Source organism: Bos grunniens, chromosome 18 (genome assembly GCF_055505025.1).
Source record: "Bos grunniens cultivar Pamir isolate PY7600 chromosome 18, Bosgru_T2T1.0, whole genome shotgun sequence".
In the NCBI taxonomy this organism is placed as follows: domain Eukaryota; kingdom Metazoa; phylum Chordata; class Mammalia; order Artiodactyla; family Bovidae; genus Bos; species Bos grunniens.
In genome coordinates this window covers 4,446,331-4,465,822 of record NC_141182.1, presented here as the reverse complement: position 1 = coordinate 4,465,822, position 19,492 = coordinate 4,446,331, and the positions used below count along the sequence as shown (strand labels likewise).

Sequence of the window (19,492 nt, the reverse complement as noted above, 5' to 3'; positions counted from 1 at the left end):
AATTCTGTGCTCAGAGAAAATTTTCAGTTATTACTGAAGAGAATCCAAAATCCCTTATTAACTAATTTTCTACCTTTTACATAGGCTTTCATGCCTATGGAAGTATCAAAGCTTTAGTATCGCTTAGCAGTGCTTGAGCCTCAAGCAGACACGAATGGCTCTTCCACTTAACCAGGAAAATGAAGAAGGACATGTTCCAGACTTCTGTCTGAGAAATGCTCCTTTGGCAAAACAAAAGCTTCAGGAGTAACAGGGTTTAATCAGGGAGTGATTTGTGTTTTTCTTTCCAGTTCTATGTCCTCGAGCAGAGCTTCTCCGTGGTGGTTCCTGGTGCATGTGGGAGCAGGTGAGCAGACATGTAAACTTCCTCTGAGTATGTAAATCTGAGCTTGGTATATTACAGTTGTTTTTTTTTTTTTTTTTCATGACATCCAGATAATGTACACTATTTTTTTCCTCTTATGTAAGATTTGAATCTTAGTGAGAATTCAAAATTAAATTCTTTGAGAACTGTAGAGGAATATATTTTCACTATCAGTATATTCCCTGGAGTAGGAAATAGCAAACCCACTCCAGTATTCTTGCCTGGAGAATCCCATGGACGGAGGAACCTGGGGGGCTACAGTCCACGGGGTTGCAAAGAGTTGGACGTGACTGAGCGCCTTCACTTATTCACTCATCAGTATATTACTTAGATATTAAATGCCAATATAAAACTCTCATAGTCCTATAATTAAGACTCTTGCTGTTAACATTTTGGTGAATTTCCTTACTAGAGCTAATTTAATGTATTATAAAATTAATCTATATTCTTGGTAAGAAACAAAAATGATATAACATGTAGAAATCAGTGGTTTCCTCAAACCCCAGGACTTACCCTCCAGAATTAACTACTGTTGATGGTTTTTAGCTTAATTTTCCAAATGTTTTAGCATGCTTATATTTAAAGTTCAGAAAGCATTCCCCCCACCCACCTTCTAGTTCCCCAGAAAAAGGAAGAGTTGGGTTCTATTTAATGCAAAGAGGCTGTGCTGAGGGTCCTAATAGAGACCACGTTCAGCTCAGTTGAAGACCTATTTCTGCAGTTTGCTTATGTTCTTGGTGCCATTCCTTCTCAATGTATAGGGGCTCCCTCGTGGTTCAGACAGTGAAGAATCTGCCTGTAATGCAGGAGACTAAGGTTCAGTCTCTGAGTGGGGAATACTCAGCCATTCCTGGAGAAGGGATTGGCTACCCACTCCAGTATTTTTGCCTGGAGAATCTCATGGAGAGAGGAACACAGCATGCGTGGCATTATGCTGGTACTTAGAGGGCTGTGAAGAAGGTGCTGAGCATAGTGCATGTGTTCTGTACAAAAAAAGGGTGAAAGTAACACTGTGGTTGCTTCCCAGGAATGGGCATTCCAAGTGATAGAGTGGCAGCCAGTAGCTGCTTTTTTGGACCAGAAACTGGACAGCATCACTCTTAGCATATTCCATTGGTCAGGCAGGCGCAGAACCAGATCTGTATCTAGGGAACTTAGATCCACTTCTTAACAGGAAGCATGCTAATGGAATTTGAAGGTGTGTGTGTGAGAGAGAGAGAGTCAGTCATGTATCTCTCTCAGCCTTCCAGTGGTAAGATCGCTCACCTTTCTATGGGGAGCTTCACCCCACCATTCATCGCGTAGAATGCTGGAGGGACTTCATTCAGTTTTAGTCATTGACCACAGGGTGGGTATATGATCTCAGTCTGACCAGCAGTCATACCATATGCATGTGGCTGAAATGACTGATTGGACCTGGAGTGAGCACATGCCTCGTTAGGCCAATTGTATTCCTTCACCAAGACTATAACAACACAAACAAAAACAGTGTTCTCCCCACTTCTTCTGATGTTGCTATAACAGTAGTAAAGGCCTGTGACCTTTACTTCACTCCTTGCCACAGAAAAAGAGTTTGTCTGCAGTAGGTTTGGATCCCATATGCCATACAAGTACTTGGGTGTAGCTTCCCTGGGTGTCAGTTTCCTGCCTTAGTAATGATATTGACCTTACAGGGTTCTTTTAAGGACTAAATGGGACATGGTAGGTAATTTCTAAATGGAAAATATGATTATCATAGCATTATTCATACAATATCTGATACTATATGAAGCATAGTGACTCATATAATGGATGAAAATCTTGAAGTTTTATAAAACATAAGTTTCCAAATATTTGAAGTTTTCTAGATCTTACATTTTGGAGGACATGCAAAGTTGATCAGAGCAATGTTAATTATCTAGTTAGCAAAAGTGAACACACACAAAATATATGTTAGATTGCATCTGGGGATTCATTTTATGCCCTAAATACCCATAGTTATTAGAATAACTACACATTACAGATATAATTGTAATATTTGTTTGTTTTTCCTTATCTAAAATATGATGAATCAAGTTTTATGCACACATGTGACAACATTGGTGGTATTCACTTCCTGCAGGCAGCAAACCAGCAGCTGTGTCCAGAAGATGTGCATTGTTGCAGGGATGGAGGATGTGTAGTGGCAAATTAAGGGATCAGTGCTGGGTTCAGAAATGGCATCATCACAAAAGTTTGAAATACAGACATTTCACAAAAATGGGAATGTACCTACAACTGCAGATATATCCACAATTAAATTATAATTAACTTATATAAAGAAAGCTGAGTGCTGAAGAATTGATGCTTTTGAATTGTGGTGTTGGAGAAGACTCTTGAGAGTCCCTTGGACTGCAAGGAGATCCAACCAGTCCATCCTAAAGGAGATCAGTCCTGGATACTCATTGTAAGGACTCATGCTGAAGCTGAAACTCCAGTGCTTTGGCCACCTGATGTGAAGAACGGACTCATTTGAAAAGACGCTGATGGTAGGAAAGATTGAAGGCAGGATGAGAAGGGGATGACAGAGGATGAGATGGTTGAATGGCATCATTGACTCAATGGACATGAGTTTGAGTAAACTCTAGGAGATGGCGATGGACAGGGAAGCCTGGCATGCTGCAGTCTATGGGGTCACAAAGAAGTGGAGACGACTGAGCAACTGAACTGAATCTGTTTTCTTATTTTCTACATTTTATAAATAAAATCCTATCATTTCACCAATGGTTGAATACATATCAAATCTGTGATAAATTCTGATTTCAGCTTTGAGCTTATGTAGCTCATTTTTGTATTCTTATCTTCCAAAAAATGGCCTGCGTATATTTTTTATCAAACAGAATCATGTGAAATTGTCCCTAGACTAAGTAGGTGGTAAAGAATCTGCCTGCCAGTGCAGGAAATGTAAGAGACATGGGTTAGATCCCTGGGTCAGGAAGATCCCCTGGAGGGGAGGGTATGGCACCCCACTCCAGAATTCTTGCCTGGAGAATCCCATGGATAGAGGAGCCTGGTGGGCTGCAGTCCATAGGGATGCAAAGAGACGGACACAACTGAAGCAACTTAGCATGCACATACTCACTCAATGGCCATGTTATACACAATTCAGCATAAAGCATTGGTTAAGTGATGGTTAATGCAGTTTTGGGGGTTTTCCTTATGGCTCAGCTGGTAAAGAATCCACCTGCAATGTGGAAGACCTGGATTCGTTCCCTGGGTTGGGAAGATTCCCCTGGAGAAGGGAAAGGCTTCCCATTCTAGTATTCTGGCTTAGAGAATTCCATGGACTACAGTCCATGGAGTAACAAAGAGTTGGACTCAACTGAGCAACTTTCACTTTGAATGGATTTTTTAAATTGGGTTATTCATTTACTCAAAAGCATGAACACATATGCAAACAATATGCAGTAGTAATAGGAAATGAAATACAGCTGCAGGAGGAGCCAAGAGTAGAAGCCTAGAGAAGGGAAAACGTATGGTAGGTACTCTTGGAAGTTTATGTAGCAGTGAGAAGTAATCTGGGCCACTGACTGTGTTCATTAAATTTCGTGTCAGTGATTCTCATGCAGGAAAGCTAGAGCTCCAGACACGTAGGAGAAGTCGGAGTGTCGGTGCGTTAGACAGATGGAAGCCCCTGCAGAGACCAACTCGGTCACTGTGCTATTCACACACACAGACATGGCCTGTGTGACACGTAGGCACACGTTGCCATGGTGTGTCTTTGAACTTTAGTTTGAAAGTCCACTGGTGAGAGATGAGAATCTGTGGCCCATGATACCCTGCCTTGCAGTTTTTAAAAGCCTTTATCGCTACCTATATTTTGTTATTCTCAGTGTTCCCACTGAGTAAAGACTTACGGCTGGAGCATTTTGTATGTAAGAAACCGTAAGTTATAAATGTCTTTTCTTTTTCTCTCTTTAAGCCTGGAGGAATAGGGGAAAGATCAATAAAAATTACAGTTCAGGGTAACTGAGGAAATGACTCTGCAGATGTTCGAGTTTCTTGGTGCTTCTGACTTATATCGCAAGGTGCTAGGGTGAAAAATTGTGGGCAGTGTAACAATATGGTTAAGTGAGTTCACAGCCCCTTGAGAGCTAATTAATATCTGCCGGGGTGGGGAGAGTTGGCAGTGGAGCGCTAAAGCTTGTTCTCTCCTTCAGTTTGTTCTTCAACATCTGGATGAAGACATAGGTGATACTTCTATAATATTTTTAGGTGTGACCTTGGAAAGTTTGAATAATTCCCCAGGGTCCATTCAAGAATATGATAATAGAGACAAATAATAATATCCTTCACATAAATCTTTATGTTCACTTACTGAGTACACAAAGAAAGTCACTGAAAGTAGATAGGTTCTCATTTTGTAAGAAAAAAAACGCCAAGGGCTCCACATTTACATAAACACAACAGAGACATCAGTTTGCTGACAGAGGTCCATATAGTTAAAGCTATGGTTTTTTCAGTAGTCATGTATGGATGTAAGAGTTGGACATAACGAAGGCTGAATTGATGCTTTCACTTGTGGTGCTGCAGAAGACTCTTGAGAGTCCCTTGGACTGCAAGGAGATCAAACCAGTCAATCCTAAAAGAAATCAACCTTGAATATTCATTGGAAGGACTGATGCTGAAGCTGAAGCTCCAGTACTCTGGCCACCTGATGCCAAAAGCTGACTCACTGGAGACCTTGATGCTGGGAAAGACATGGCAAAGGAGAAGGGGGTGGCAGAGGATGAGACGGTTAGATAGCATCACCGACTCAGTGGACATGAATGTGAGCAAACTCCGGAAGACAGTGGAGGACAGGGGAGCCTGGTGAACTCTAGCAGATAGTGGAAGACAGGAGCCTGGCGTGCTGCAGTCCATGGGGTTCCAAAGAGTCAGATATGACTTAGCAGCTGAACAACCACCACCTGTGTGCATGTTTATCTGGGGCTGTTTCTGGAAGGAGATGCCAGTGGTAACTGGTTGTTATAGAGAGGGCCTCAGGGAATGGAAATCTTGGACAGCAAGTGATAACTTACTTTGTAACAAGTACATTTTTCCATTCTTTGAATTTCCTTTTAAGCCATGTTTATTTTCTTTAATGTCCATGTGATTTTTTTTTTTTTTTCCTAAAAATGTACTTAATCAGAAGGAACAAGTGAAGATGCACAGGGTTAAGGGGTTGTGGATTGAAAGGAACGAAATTGGAAAAACCTGAGGGATTGTGATCGTTGTAAATTCAAATATGAATCAACTTTCAGATGCAGTTAGTTGACAGAAAGTGAATCCCTTAGGTCTCAGTTGTTTACCTTCCATATTAGGCCATGATGGTCTCTGGTGGAATGCAGAGTATGTCTTCTCAAAGATTAAGAGACATGTGAAGGACTGAGGTTCAAGTGCCATTGCTTAAGGGGTTTATGTTTGGAAAACTGGGTCTGGCCAGGAAGATCTAGCACCCTATTCTGTTTACCTGGTTCAGTGAGCAGGTGGAGTGTCCAGGCGTTAGCCTAAGTTAGTTTTTTTTTTTTTTTCAATAAGTCCTTAGATGGCTTTTCCATTTACTGGGTGGGCTGTCTAGAGTCACTCTATAGACTTCTTGTTTTCCTCCAAAACCAAAAGATGATCATACCAGATCCTTAGACTTAGGCCAAGACAAAAATAAAACCAAACACACCCAAAATGATGAGCTAGTTTTACATTCAAAGAAAAAGTTCATTGTCATTAAAGATTTCTCAACAGTAGCCTAAATTGTGAAATATGGTGAAATTAACTTTCTTGACATTTATCTTAGGATATTTAAAATGAGAGTATATGATGACCAAAGATGCTTTCCATTTTGAGGCTATTTGCAGTGCTTATTTTTTGATGAAAAATATGTCGTTGCTCATTTTGGTACACAACACTGTCCTTAGCAAAATTCCCTTTTATATTTGACATTCTTATTGGCGTCTATGTTTGTTTTTGCCTGATATTCAGTAATAGCAGCATAACTTTGAAAAAAGGTAACAGAGCAGCAGTGTCTGCTGATGCAGAACAATTTAAACCTACTGACTTTATTTAAACCCAGGGATGTAATACAATTAGAATATTTGATGCTGTGTTGTAGGCTGACATGTAGCTTCCATTTCCTGTGTTGATTCGTACTCCATGAATCGTCAGTTGCACCAGAGCATTTTGGAATAGTATTTGGCCTCCTTCAAGGTAGTGATAGATACCCTTCTCTCATCAGAAACTATATGCATATTTTTAAAATTTATTTTTTATTGAGGTATAGTTGACTTACAATGTTTCTGGTGTACAGCAGAGTGATTCAGTTATATATATGTGTGTGTATATACATTTTTTTTCATTGTGGTTTATTACAGGATATTAATTATAAGCCCCTTTACTATATAGTAGGGCCTTGCTGTTTATCCGTCCTATATGCGATAGCTTGCATTCTGCTAATCCCAAAGTCTCAGTATACCCCCTCCCTCACCTCTCCCCACTTTTGCCAACCACAAGTCTGCAGAAACTGTATTTTAAGCTATAGAATATGAATGTGTAGAATATATAAATATATAGAATACACAGTTGTGACTGGGAGATTTACAACCATATCAACCATATCAGCTTCTGTGTGCTGCATGTTTTTTCCTACAGGGAGAAAACCAGACACAAACTGGATGCTGGCGAAGCTCACGCCAGCCTGGTATTAAATGCACAGGCATGATAATCTTCCTTAGTCCCCCAGTGCTTAAGCAGAACTAGCAGTGTTCCCAAGCAGATCTGTCTTAACCACAATTTAGAGACTCTTAAAAACCAAACAGTCATTCTCACAGGTGTGAATCACTTTTGCTTAATCTCTAGCTTCCACAGAGTGGGTTTTTAGAATAGTTGCTGTTGCTCGCAGTGCTGCCGGAGGAGATGGGAGGTACACGGTGTATTGAACACCTGCTGCAGAGCATCCACATCATGCCCACACCTGCCAGGACAGCTGGCACCCCGAGTGAGGACAGACACACAGCCTGCTGTGAGGAGCTACCTCTGTTCATTTGAGTCTGAGAGAAATTTGGTGTATTGGGGAAAAAACTCCACAAGATTTTAAGCACAACTGCCATGCAGATAGATGGGACATAGCTGGGCAGATATTAAAAGTGGTCATCTTGGGACTGTGACATATATTATTTCTATTTTCTGGGTTTTTCATATTTTCAATAATACAGCAAACGACAGTATCTTTTATAAATCAGAAAAGGTTATTTGAGCTTTTTGTTGTTGTTGTTGTTGCTTTATCCAATCATCTCGCATATAAAAGGATCACAGAATAACAATTCCATAGGAAATTTTAGGATTGTAGTATTTTGTGATCCTGGTTTATTTCCTTGATTCTTGTTTTGGAAATAGAGGAAACTAAGCAAGAGCGCCTCTCAAAGAGATTTTCTTTCCCAGCAGGGACTCTTATCTCAGCTTAGGAGAAGACAGACTCTATTTAAACATCTTTCTCGCAGTCTTAGATTTTCCCAGTTATGTAGTGCTGTTGCTGGTTGGTTCTAAGGTAAGACATTTCTCAGAGCTCTGGGGGAAGACAGGTGGTTACTTGGCCTGATGGAGAAAGCTGGAACTTTGTAGGCGATAAAAGCAGGTAATAAACCACTCAACTTGTAAAAACTGACTCCACCTGGTCAAAGAGCCATTGGTTACTTTGATGTATTCCGTAGCTGCTTAATTTACTTATGGGGTGGTTCTGGCTCTGTGGGTCTTGCAGCTGGAAAATAGACTTCTTGATAGGTAAATCCTTTTGAAAGATTAGTTGTAAGGCCAGTTGCTGTGTTCACAGCAAAGCAGTTCAGATTTATGGGAAAATGCACAAGAGGCTGGCAGTATGCATTGCCTCTCAAGAGGAGACTTGGGGCTCTGGACTGGGGGGATGACCTACTTTTCCTTGTTTACCCATTAATACTGTGTTCACTTAGGTCTGGGTACTTGCGCTGCTTCTCAATTAAGCAACAGCTAGTAATTGTGCATGCCTCAAACTTTTATTTTCTGACTTTTCCTGACATGATTTTCTGTCCTCTACCAGGGATGACATCAATAAAAGTTTGTGAAAAAATTTTTTTGGGAAAGATGCGTGTGAGCTGGTTCCTACAATAAACGTTTAACCAAATATGACTGGAGATATTTGGCTCTCATCATGGGTTTTTTTTTATTTTGGCCTTATGAAAAGGCTCTTGAGTGTATCATTGTCCTGAGGAGTGATGTTTTTCTTTTGTGAAGTGTCCAGAGATAGACCTTTTGTACTTTTAAAAGGGGAAGAGCCTCGCTGTGCCTTCTCTGAGAGTGGTTGGGGGTCACCATCTCCAATCTTACTATCCCTCTTGCTTTTTGGATGTTGCCCGAAAGTCAAAAAGACAGCTCACACTCAACTTTCGTAAAACATGTTCTTCTGGTACTTCCCTGGTGGTCCAGTGGTAAAGAATCCACCTTCCAATGCAGGGGACTTGGGTTTGATCCCTTTTCGGGGAACGAACATCCCATGTGCCATTGTGTCAAAAAAAGGAAAAAAAAAAAAGGTTTTTTGCCTTCTCATCCCGGTGGGAAGGCTGGGGGAAATGCTTGCAATGGACTCTGCCCTGGAATCACTCTCCATCCCCCACCCTCCCACCGCACATGCTGCTCCTGGGCGGCTGCCTCGCACCTCCGCGCCCAGCCCGCTGCTGACTGCTCTAGGTTATTTTCTCATCTCATTCTTGTGTCAGTGTACCCTCTTCTCTCATAGGTATTCTAGATTCTAATCGGCTCTCCATCTCACCCATCCTTCAGTCCGCTGCAAGGTGATTCTTTTTTTTAAATGCAGATATAATCTTCTTACTGCTTTTTTATTCAAAAGCCTCTAATGCCCCACCTTTCTTTCTAGGATATTGTTCTCAAGGGTGTTCCTGACCTGCTCTGGATAGAAACTTCAAGCCTCATTTCTCAGCACTCCTTTACACTGTAGCCCCATCTGAGCTCTTAAAAATCTCGGTGGGTCATGCTCTCTTTCTCCTATGTTCTTTCCTTGGCCCCAAAGGCCCTCCTGGCTTCCTGCTTTCCTCCGCTTCTTTACAATGTGGTGCCAGGCGAGCCTTCTTGGTTCCCATCATAAGTTCCTTTCTCTCATCTGCTCCCACCAGTTAACTATGCATAGATTTATTCTTGCTCTCTGTAATTCTAATTGTTGCTTTACTTATTGCTTTCTATACTAGATTGTAAATTCTAATTTGCAACTTGTAGGGGGAAAGCATCTTTAAAGGGAACAGTTTGGTGGCGGGGTGCAGGAGTTTTTAATAGGAACAGTAAGAGAATATGTACTTATTTTGAATTTGTTTTTTTAATTTAATTTTATTAAAAACATTGGAGTATAGATTTGTCATGTTGTGTTAGTTTCAGGTGTACGGTAAAGTGATTGCCTTATACATATACATATATGCACTCTATTTTAGATTATTTTCCTGTATAAATCATTATAGCGTATTGAGTAGAGTTCCCTGTGCTGCACAGTAGGTCCTCATTAGTTATCTCTTTATAGTAGTGTATATATGTAGTCTTGATCTCTCAATTTATCCCTACGTCCATTACTCCCCACCTCCCCCCGCCCCCCGTAACCCTAAGTTTGTTTGTTTGGTTTTTTTACATCTGTGACTGCATTTCTGTTTTGTAAATAAGTTCATTTGTACCTGCCCCCGCCTTTCTTTTTTAAAGATTCCACATATAAGCGATGAAAGTGAAAGTCGCTCCGTTGTGTCTGACCCTTTGCGACCCCAAGGATTATACAGTCCATGGAATTCTCCAGGCCAGAATACTGGAGTGGGTAGCCTTTCCCTTCTCCAGGGATCTTCCCAACCCAGGGATTGAACCCAGGTCCCCTGCATTGCAGGCAGATTCTTTACTGTCTGAGCCACCAGGGATGCCACACATAAGTGATACTACGTGCTATTTGTCTTTCTCTGTCTGACTTACTTCACTCAGTGTAACAGTCTAGGTCCATCTGTGTTACTGCAAATGGCATTATTTTTTACTTACTGTTATTTCTTTATTCCTCTATAATGAAGAGTCTGGCTCCATTTTTGATGTTTGACCATTGATAGCTCTTCATCCCTGTAAGGTATAGTTTAGGCCAAGGCAGAAAGAGGAAGACGACCTCAACAGCAGTAGGTTACCTTTATTCAGGCAAGGAGGGGCTACAGTTGGCCTAACGACCAGGCTGAGCGTGGAGAGGGATCAGGGAGGCTCCATATTTATAGGGAGGTTTGTGGAAGCAATAAGGGAAACGTTAATCAGGCAGGATGTTTTGGGTATTCTTTAGTTGAGATGGCATGTGTAGTTGGGCAGGGGGTGATAAGTCTTCTGGGCAGGTGTAGGGGGTGGAAGGTTTCTTGGCAGGGGGAGATAAGTCCCAGATAGATGCACTGGCCTGGAGCATCAGGGCGGGACCTAAAGTTCTGTTTTGTTTTCTCTGAAGTTAGATGATTCAGCAAGGGCCTTTGAAACTGTTGTTTTCTTTCCTAGGCCCCAAAGACTCCTTCAGTCCCCATCAATCTTACCTCTCCTTTGTCCCACATTCGGAAATTGTGTTCAGAAAGTGCAGGGTCTTCCTTCCATGCAGCAGCATGAAGTTCAAACTGCCAGCGCTGGCTCACCTGTGCCATTCCCCTACCTCATAATCAACACAGACCCAAGCCATGCTTTATTCTCCTCTTTCGAGGCATGCTTAGCCATGCTTTGAACCCATGCAGCTCTCCACACAGAACTTCATTTTGTGAGTAATAAATCTGTCCATGCCTCGTTGGTGAGTTTGTGGTGTCATCAGTCTTGGCATCTAAACCAAATTTTGGTTGAGAACCTCCATTTACTCGTGAGGTGGGGGCCACAGTACTTCTTCCTGGCCCCAAGCATGAGCCTCCAGACCCAATTAATCTGATATTTTATGTGCACAATACTCACATAATATTTATTACATGGATAGAGGTAAAAGGACAGATTCCAAAGCACTCCAGCATGCAGGCTCCTGCTTTCAGACAGAAAGGCAATGAGGGGAGACGAGGAAACAACAGTGAGCACTGAGAAACCACCAAGGAAATGTATCAGTTAAGTTCAGTCGCTCAGTCGTGTCTGACTCTTAGCGACCCCATGAATCGCAGCACACCAGGCCTCCCTGCCCATCATCAACTCCCAGAGTTTACTCAAACTCATGTCCATCGAGTTGGTGATGCCATCCAACCATCTCATCTTCTCCCGCCTTCAATCTTTCCCAGCATCAGGGTCTTTTCAAATGAGTCAGTTCTTCACATCAGGTGGCAAAAATATTGGAGTTTCAGCTTCAACATCAGTCCTTCCAATGAACACCCAGGACTGATCTCCTTTAGGATGGACTTGTTGGATCTCCTCGCAGTCCAAGGGACTCTCAAGAGTCTTCTCCAACACCACAGTTCAAAAGCATCAATTCTTTGGGGTTCAGCTTTCTTTATAGTCCAACTCTCACATCCATACAAGAGTACTGGAAAAACCATAGCCTTGACTAGATGGACCTTTGTTGGCAAAGTAATGTCTCTGCTTTTTAATATGTGTCTTGGTTGATCATAACTTTTTTCCTAAGGAGCAAGTCTTTTAATTTCATGGCTGCAATCACCATCTGCAGTGATTTTTGGAGCCCCTCCCAAAATAAAGTCTGTCACTGTTTCCATTGTTTCCCCATCTATTTGGCATGAAGTGATGGGACCAGATGCCATGATTTTAGTTTTCTGAATGTTGAGTTTTAAGCCAACTTTTTCTCTCTCCTCTTTCACTTTCATCAAGAGACTCTTTAGTTCTTCTTCGCTTTCTTCCATAAGAGTGGTGTCATCTGCATATCTGAGGTTATTGATATTTCTTCATACAGTCTTGATTCCAGCTTGTGCTTCATCCAGCCCAGTGTTTCTCAAGGAAATATATAAATATGAGTTATTCTTTGGGCCTCCCTGGCAGCTCAGACAGTAAAGAATCTGCCTGCAGTGTGGGAGATCTGGGTTTGATCTCTGGGTAGGAAAGATTCCCTGGAGAAGGAAATGGCAACCCACTCCAGTATTCTTGCCTGGAGAATTCTTATTGCATCACATGTGCTTGTTTCTCACTGAGTTTATTGTGGATGTCTACAATAGGTGTTTATACATGTCACAGAGTGCAGTAGGTTGGTCCAAACAAAATTATGGTATCAGACAGTGAATTTTAAATCATTATAACTAGGCTCAAACACATCTTTATTAGTCAAAATAGGAACCATTGCAATCAATACATTTTTGCCAATGAGAAATAACTTGGTGTATTCTTGTAGCATAAAAATTCGTGTTTCAGGACTTGAGGAGCTCTTGGAAATCATTTTCTTCCTCTTGCTGGTTGTGGAAACATTTTCCCTGCAAAAAGTTGTCCAAGATGTTTGAAGAAGTGGTAGTCGGTTGGCAAGAGGTCATGTGGCTCAGGTGGTAAAGAATCCACCTGCAATGCGGGAGACCTGGGTTCAGTCCCTGGGTTGGGAAGATCCCCTGGAGAAGGGATAGGCTACCCATGCCAGTATCCTGGCCTGGAGAATTCCATGGGATGTATAGTCCATGGAGTTGTAAAGAGTTGAACACGACTGAATGACTTTCACTCACTCAGGTGAATATGGCGGATGAAGCAAAACTTCATAGCCCAGTTTGTTCAACTTTTAAAGCGTTGTTGTGTAACATGTGGTCAGGTATTGTCATGGAGAAGAATTGAGCCCTTTATGTTGACCAATGCCAGCTACAGGCATTGCAGTTTTCGGTGCTAGCCGCTAAGCTGGTCATTGCTGGTTGTTGTATAAAATCCACTTTCCATCACACATCATGATCCAATCAAGAAATGGTTCATTGTTGCTGCATAGAGTAAGAGAAGGCAACACTTCAAAATGATGATTTTTTTGATTTTCAGTCAGTTCACGAGGTATCCAGGTATTGAGCTTTTTTGCCTTTCCAATTTGCTTCAAATACTGAATGACCATAAAATGGTTGATGCTGAGTTTTTTGGCAACTTATTGTGTAGTTGTAAGAGGATCAGCTTTGATGGTGCTCTCCATTGATCGTTGCCAACTTCCAATGATCGGCCACTGTGCTCCTCATCTTCAAGGCTCTCATCTCCTTTGCAACATTTCTTGAACCACCATTGCGCTGGACATCCGTTAGCAGTTCCAGGGCCAAATGTGTTGTTGATATTGTGAGTTGTCTCTCCTGCTTTATGGCCCATTTTGAACTCAAATAAGAAGATCACTTGAATTTGCTTTTTTCTAACATCATTTCTATAGTCTAAAATGAATATAAAATAAACAGCAAGTAATAAGTCATTAGGAAAAAAAATAAAGTGAGAAATGTGCATTAAATTTATGTATAACATAGCCACATTTAAGAATATATTCTGATATCAAACAACAAATTGCAACAAGGCAAAAAACTGTAGTTACTTTTGCATCTGATAAATGTGTGTGAGGTTATTCTTTTTGCCACAAAATGTCATATGACCAGTGGGATATCTTCCATGAAGCTATGTTTGGTGAGAACACAGTGCTGCCCCAGAGCTTGTTTCCTGGCTCTGCTGACTTCCATGAATGACTCAAGTGGGCAAGGCTTCGATCTAATAGGGTCACTCCCCTGAAATAGGCATAATTGGGGTCACATCAGTCTATTCAGGTCTTGTGCTCTGTGGAAGGTGTAGGGTTGGAGGGTGGATGTTAAATCTAAGACCCCTTGTTTGAATGATGGTATTATTAAAAGTCCAATTCTTCCTCTTTGGGAATTTTCAAGGTCAGGGTGGCCCAGCCCTTAAAAGGACCCAACAAAGTGATGAATCCTGCATTTCAAGCCAAATTGTGTCAGTTAGTGACTAAAAGAACAAGAAGCCTCTTACTCAGTAGCTAATCCTGATTCAAGCACTTTGAAAATAGCTCCAATGAAAACCATACCAGGAGAAGGACAGCAGATGTCTGTTAGCAAAACAAAGCATAATGAAACCCTTTCCTTTACGCTTTTACAAGAACCCAAATCACAGGCTACCGAAGTGACTTTACAGAATACCATTTCCCCCCCCCCTTCCTTTCTTTTAAAAAAAGTGACTAACTCATTGATGTAACAATACAAAGGAAATGTCAAAAATAGAAAATGTGTCTTACAGTTCTTCTCAATATGCATTATTACCATTCAAGCTTTGTTCCAGTGATTGTATATTTTTAAGTAGGTATAAATCTTTTATGTTATATTTCATTTTAATGGATCATATATTTTTCCTTTTGAAAGCACAGTTTTTGATATGATCATTTTAAAATAACTGCACTACAATGCATGTTATTAATCAATTGCCTTTTCCAAAATTATATCCTCTGGTTGGGTGTTTAAAAGTTTTCCAGTGTTTTCTATCATAATTTCATGTAACAGTGGTTTTGTTCAAGTCCATCTGTCTATGTTGAACCTTTTATAGGAGCACAGTGTGCTGCTCTTAACTGCGTCTTTATATTATCTTCTTTACAAACAGGTGTATGAAACCAATAGATTTCAAAAACAGGGATAGTGATGTGGCTTAAATGCTTCTTGATCAGATGGTAAAGCTGGATTTAGTTGTAAGTATAATGTTTCTAACTTCTAAGCATATCGGAGCTGTTCTGTGCTCTTTAGTGTTTGAACAAATTGGTATTAAACAGTACAGCAAACTAGGTCATTATTCCTTAATGCCGAAGAGCTCCTTTTCCTTGATAAAGGCATATTTGGAAAAGAAATTTCATTGGCTTCTGCAGCTCACAAATATTCTATTCAAGGGAACAAACATATTATGATGGCTTTACTTGAGATCAAATCTTATCAGAAAACCAAAGAAAATATTAATTTATTAAAACAATAATACTGAAAACAAAGACAGCTTTTTTTTTTTTTTCCTCAGGACGTTGACATTTTAATAGAGGTGATGGACAAGTAGAGAGCAAATTAAAATGTAGTGAGTTGCTGCTGCTGCTGCTGCTAGGTCACTTCAGTCGTGTCCGACTCTGTGCAACCCCATAGATGGCAGCCCACCAGGCTCCCCTGTCCCTGGGATTCTCCAGGCAAAACACTGGAGTGGGTTGCCATTTCCTTCTCCAATGCATGAAAGTGAAAAGTGAAAGTGACATCGCTCAGTTGTGTCCGACTCTTCGCGACCCCATGGACTGCAGCCCGCCAGGCTCCTCCATCCATGGGATTTTCCAGGCAAGAGCACTGGAGTGGGGTGCCATTGCCTTCTCCAAGTGAGTTGTTAGGTCAGTCCTAACAAGATCTGCCTTTTTTGTGATCAAGAATAATCTCTGAAATTATTATGATCATGGGAGGGAAGCTGTTAGGAAGTGTGAAAGATTTTGAAATGAGCAAAAGTGATTAATGGGTGTCCTTTCTAGTATACTTTCCCAAGTTATATGTTTCTTTCATTGGCTTTGAGCTAATTTACAGCTCTTTAAGTTGTGGAAAACTGATAGTAATGCAAGTGATTATTGTCCATAAAATATAAATAATTTTTTTCTGGTGCCTTACTTGTCTTGGAGCTGTTCACTAGTTTTATAACTATTTGTAAACTCATTTCAGTATTCCTGACTGCCCCTATATGCATGCATGCATACTCAGTTATGTTCAACACTTTGTGAACCCAGGGACTGTAGCCCGCCAGGCTCCTCTGGCCATGGGATTTCCCAGGCAAGAACACTAGAGTGGGTTGCCATTTCCTTCTCCAGGGGATCTTCCTGACCTAGTGATCGAACCTGCATCTCCTATGGCTACTGCATTGGCAGGTGGATTCTTTACCACTGTGCCACCTGGGAACATAATTCTAACAAATTTTAACTTCTTACTGGTTCCCTCATTAATTAATGAATTTAGGAAATTCTTTTGCAAGTGTTCATTTTACATTTGTATGATGGTCATGATTTTAACTTTTTTCCCCCAAAGAAATAGCTTCTAACACGAGGGTACAGTAGCCGCTTAGTATTTCTCTTATACAACCTTTAGTAAAGGCCACATTTGGCATATCATAGGCTTTCTAACAAGACTGACTTTCAGTGACATAATTTTGCAATTATCCAGCCTAATTCCAGTCTATGAAGATTTATTGATCACTTGCTCCATACATATAGAGCAGTGATCAATAAGATACACCTGGGTGCCATAAAGTCCACATGGGTACAGTTACAACTCCAGGCCTGACTGTGCTGTGTGTTATGTTACGTGTAATCATAGAATCCTGCGCAAAAGGCCTTGAGAGGCTGAATAGGAAGCAGTGAATTCCAATGAGGTGGGATGTGCTGTGCTTAACTTAGATGGCAGTATTTGAGTCTTGTAGAATAGTAAGTACGGTTTTTACTGATGGAAAGAAGAGGAAAGGGCACATATTCTGGAAGTCAGTGGGATATGGAAAGGCATTTTGTCTGGACAATCCCTTGTGTAGATGGGTGTGGGTGGGGCGGGGATAACTTAGGGGTAAATAGGAGATGTGAAATTCGGAACAGGACTAAATTATGAAAGGTTTGAATGTCAAGCTTTGGAAATCAGGACTAAATTCTAGAGCAGGACTAAATTCTAGAGCAGTTAAGACCTATGACAGGTTTTTGTACAGTGAGTGATCTTCATAGAGGGGAGATGATTGGCTTGTGGCATCTTGAAATATCCCAGATGCTAAACTTGGAAAAGATTTGTAATACAACCTGTATGTGTGGGTTATTTTCACCCCCGATAGCCTGGGAGGGTACACTAGACAAAACTGTCCTGGATCATTTTTGCCCACTTCACTCTTTTGCCTATATTCCTGATGCTCTCCATTGTGAATGTTATATGTTTGAGATTCTTCGTTTTTTTTTTTTTTTAAGTATTGAATTTGTTACAGTATTGCTTCTCTTTTATGTTCTGGTCTTTTGGCCAGGAGGCTTGCGGGATCTTAGTCCTTAACCAGGGGTCAGACCTGCACCCCCTGTGTTGGAAGGTGAAGTCAACCACTGGACCACCAGGGAAGTCCCACTTCATTGTAGTTTTGATTTGCATTTGTCTGGTATTCAGCGATGTTAAGCATTGTCTCATGTGTTTGTTGGACATCTGTATGTCTTCTTTGGAGAAATGTCTCTTTAGGTCTTGTGCCCATTCTTTAATTGGGTTTATTTTTTGTTGTTGCATGAGCTGTTTGCATCATTTGCAGATATTTTCTCCCAGTCTGTAGCTTGATAATATCTTGAGAATATTTGCAGCTGTAGTCATCATAGATACTAACCTGTAATTTTCTTTCTTTTTGTTTTTGGTGATATCTTTGTCTGGTTTCAGTATCAGGATAATGGTGACTTCATAGAATGTTTTTGGGAATACTCCTTCCTTCCTGTTCAGTCTTTTGGAAGAGTTTGAGAAGGATCAGAGGATTGGTATGAGTTCTATGTACATTTGGTGTGTGCATGCGTGCTCAGTCGTGCCTGACTTTTTGTGACCCCACTGACTGTATGTAGCCTTCCAGGCTGCTTTTTCCATTTGATTTCCCAGACAAGATACTGGAGTGGGTTGCCATTTCCTCCTCCAAGTGATCTTTCCAACCCAGGAATTGAACCCACATCTCCTGCATCTCCTGCATTGGCAGGCAGATTGTTTATCATCGTTCCAACTGGGAAACCCCATTTGATACATTTGATAGAATTCGCTTGTGATCCATCTGGTCCTGGACTTTTGTTTCTAGGAAGTTTTTTTTATTATTACAAATTCTATTTCACTTCTAGTGATTTATCTCTTCAAAATATTTGCTTTTTTTTTCTTTAAATCAGAAATTTTCCATGTAAGCACAAATAGATACACCTCCATATTTCTAGTGTTATTAGTTACTTCTAGGATGGGATGCTAGAATAATAATTATAATAATAAAAAAGTATTATTACATAATTCTAGGACCCTGATGCTGGGAAAGACTGTAGGCAGGAGGAGAAGGGGATGACAGAGGATGAGATGATTGGAAGGCATCACTGACTCAATGGATGAGTTTGAGCAAGTTCCAGGAGTTGGTGATGGACAGGGAGGCAGGCATGCTGCAGTCCATGGGGTTGCAAAAAGTCAGACATGACTGAGCAACTGAATTGAGCTGAACTGAGGATGAGGATACCATGGATTTGTTAATCAATGCCTTACTGAGAGACACTTTGTTGTTGCTGTTTGTCGCTCAGTCATGTCTGACTCTTCATGACACCATGGACTATAGCACGCCAGGCTTCCTTGTCCATCATCATCTACTGGAGCTTGCTCAAACTCATGTTCATTGAGTCAGTCATGCCATCCAACCATCTCATCCTCTGTCATCCCCTTCTCCTCCCGCCTTCAATCTTTCCCAACATCAGGGTCTTTTCTAACGAGTCAGCTCTTCTCATCAGATGGCCAAAGTATTGGAGATTCAGCTTCAGCATCAGTCCTTTTAATGAATATTCAGGATTGATTTCCTTTAGGATTGACTGGTTTGATCTCTTGCAGTCCAAGGGACTCACAAGAGTCTTCTCCAACACCACAGTTCAGAAGCATCAGTTCTTCAGCATTCAGCCTTCTTTATTGTCCAACTCTCACATCCTAACATGAGTACTGGAAAAGCCATAGCTTTGACTAGGTGGTTTGTTGGCAAAGTAATGTCTCTGCATTTTAATACACCATCTAGGTTTGTCATAGCTTTTCTTCCAAGAAACAAGTGTGTTTTAATTTCATGGCTGTAGTTGCCATCTGCAGTGATTTTGGAGCCCAAGAAAATAAAGTCTGTCACTGTTTTAGTTGTTTCCTCATCTATTTGCCATGAAGTGGTGGGGTTGGATGCTATGATCTTCATTTTTTGAATGTTGAGTTTTAAGCCAGTTTTTTTCACTCTGTTTCACTTTCATCAAGAGGCTCTTTAATTCTATCTTTTTGGTGTAAGAATGGTATTATCTGCATATCTGTGGTTATTGATATTTCTCTTGGCAATCTTGATTCCAGCTTGTGCTTCATCCAACCTGGCATTTCCCGTGATGAACTCTGCATATAAGTTAAATAAGCAGCATGACAATATACACTCTTGACATACTCCTTTCCCTATTTGGAACCAGTCTGTTGTTCATGTCCGGTTCTA

The 19,492-nt window shown here is 40.9% G+C and overlaps 2 long non-coding RNA genes across 3 annotated transcripts in view; both read left to right on the top strand.

The window, feature by feature from the left end:
• LOC147352955 (uncharacterized) overlaps positions 1–3,113 on the top strand; it is a 31,537-nt gene extending 28,424 nt beyond the window's left edge. The window contains exons 2-3 of the long non-coding RNA XR_015145268.1: positions 291–346; positions 2,466–3,113. This is a non-coding gene — a long non-coding RNA (uncharacterized LOC147352955). The remainder of the gene's footprint in view (positions 1–290; positions 347–2,465) is intronic.
• A 4,919-nt stretch (positions 3,114–8,032) lies between these two features.
• LOC147352952 (uncharacterized) overlaps positions 8,033–19,492 on the top strand; it is a 223,634-nt gene continuing 212,174 nt past the window's right edge. For both annotated transcript variants that reach the window (XR_015145269.1, XR_015145270.1), the window contains exon 1: positions 8,033–9,367. This is a non-coding gene — a long non-coding RNA (uncharacterized LOC147352952). The remainder of the gene's footprint in view (positions 9,368–19,492) is intronic.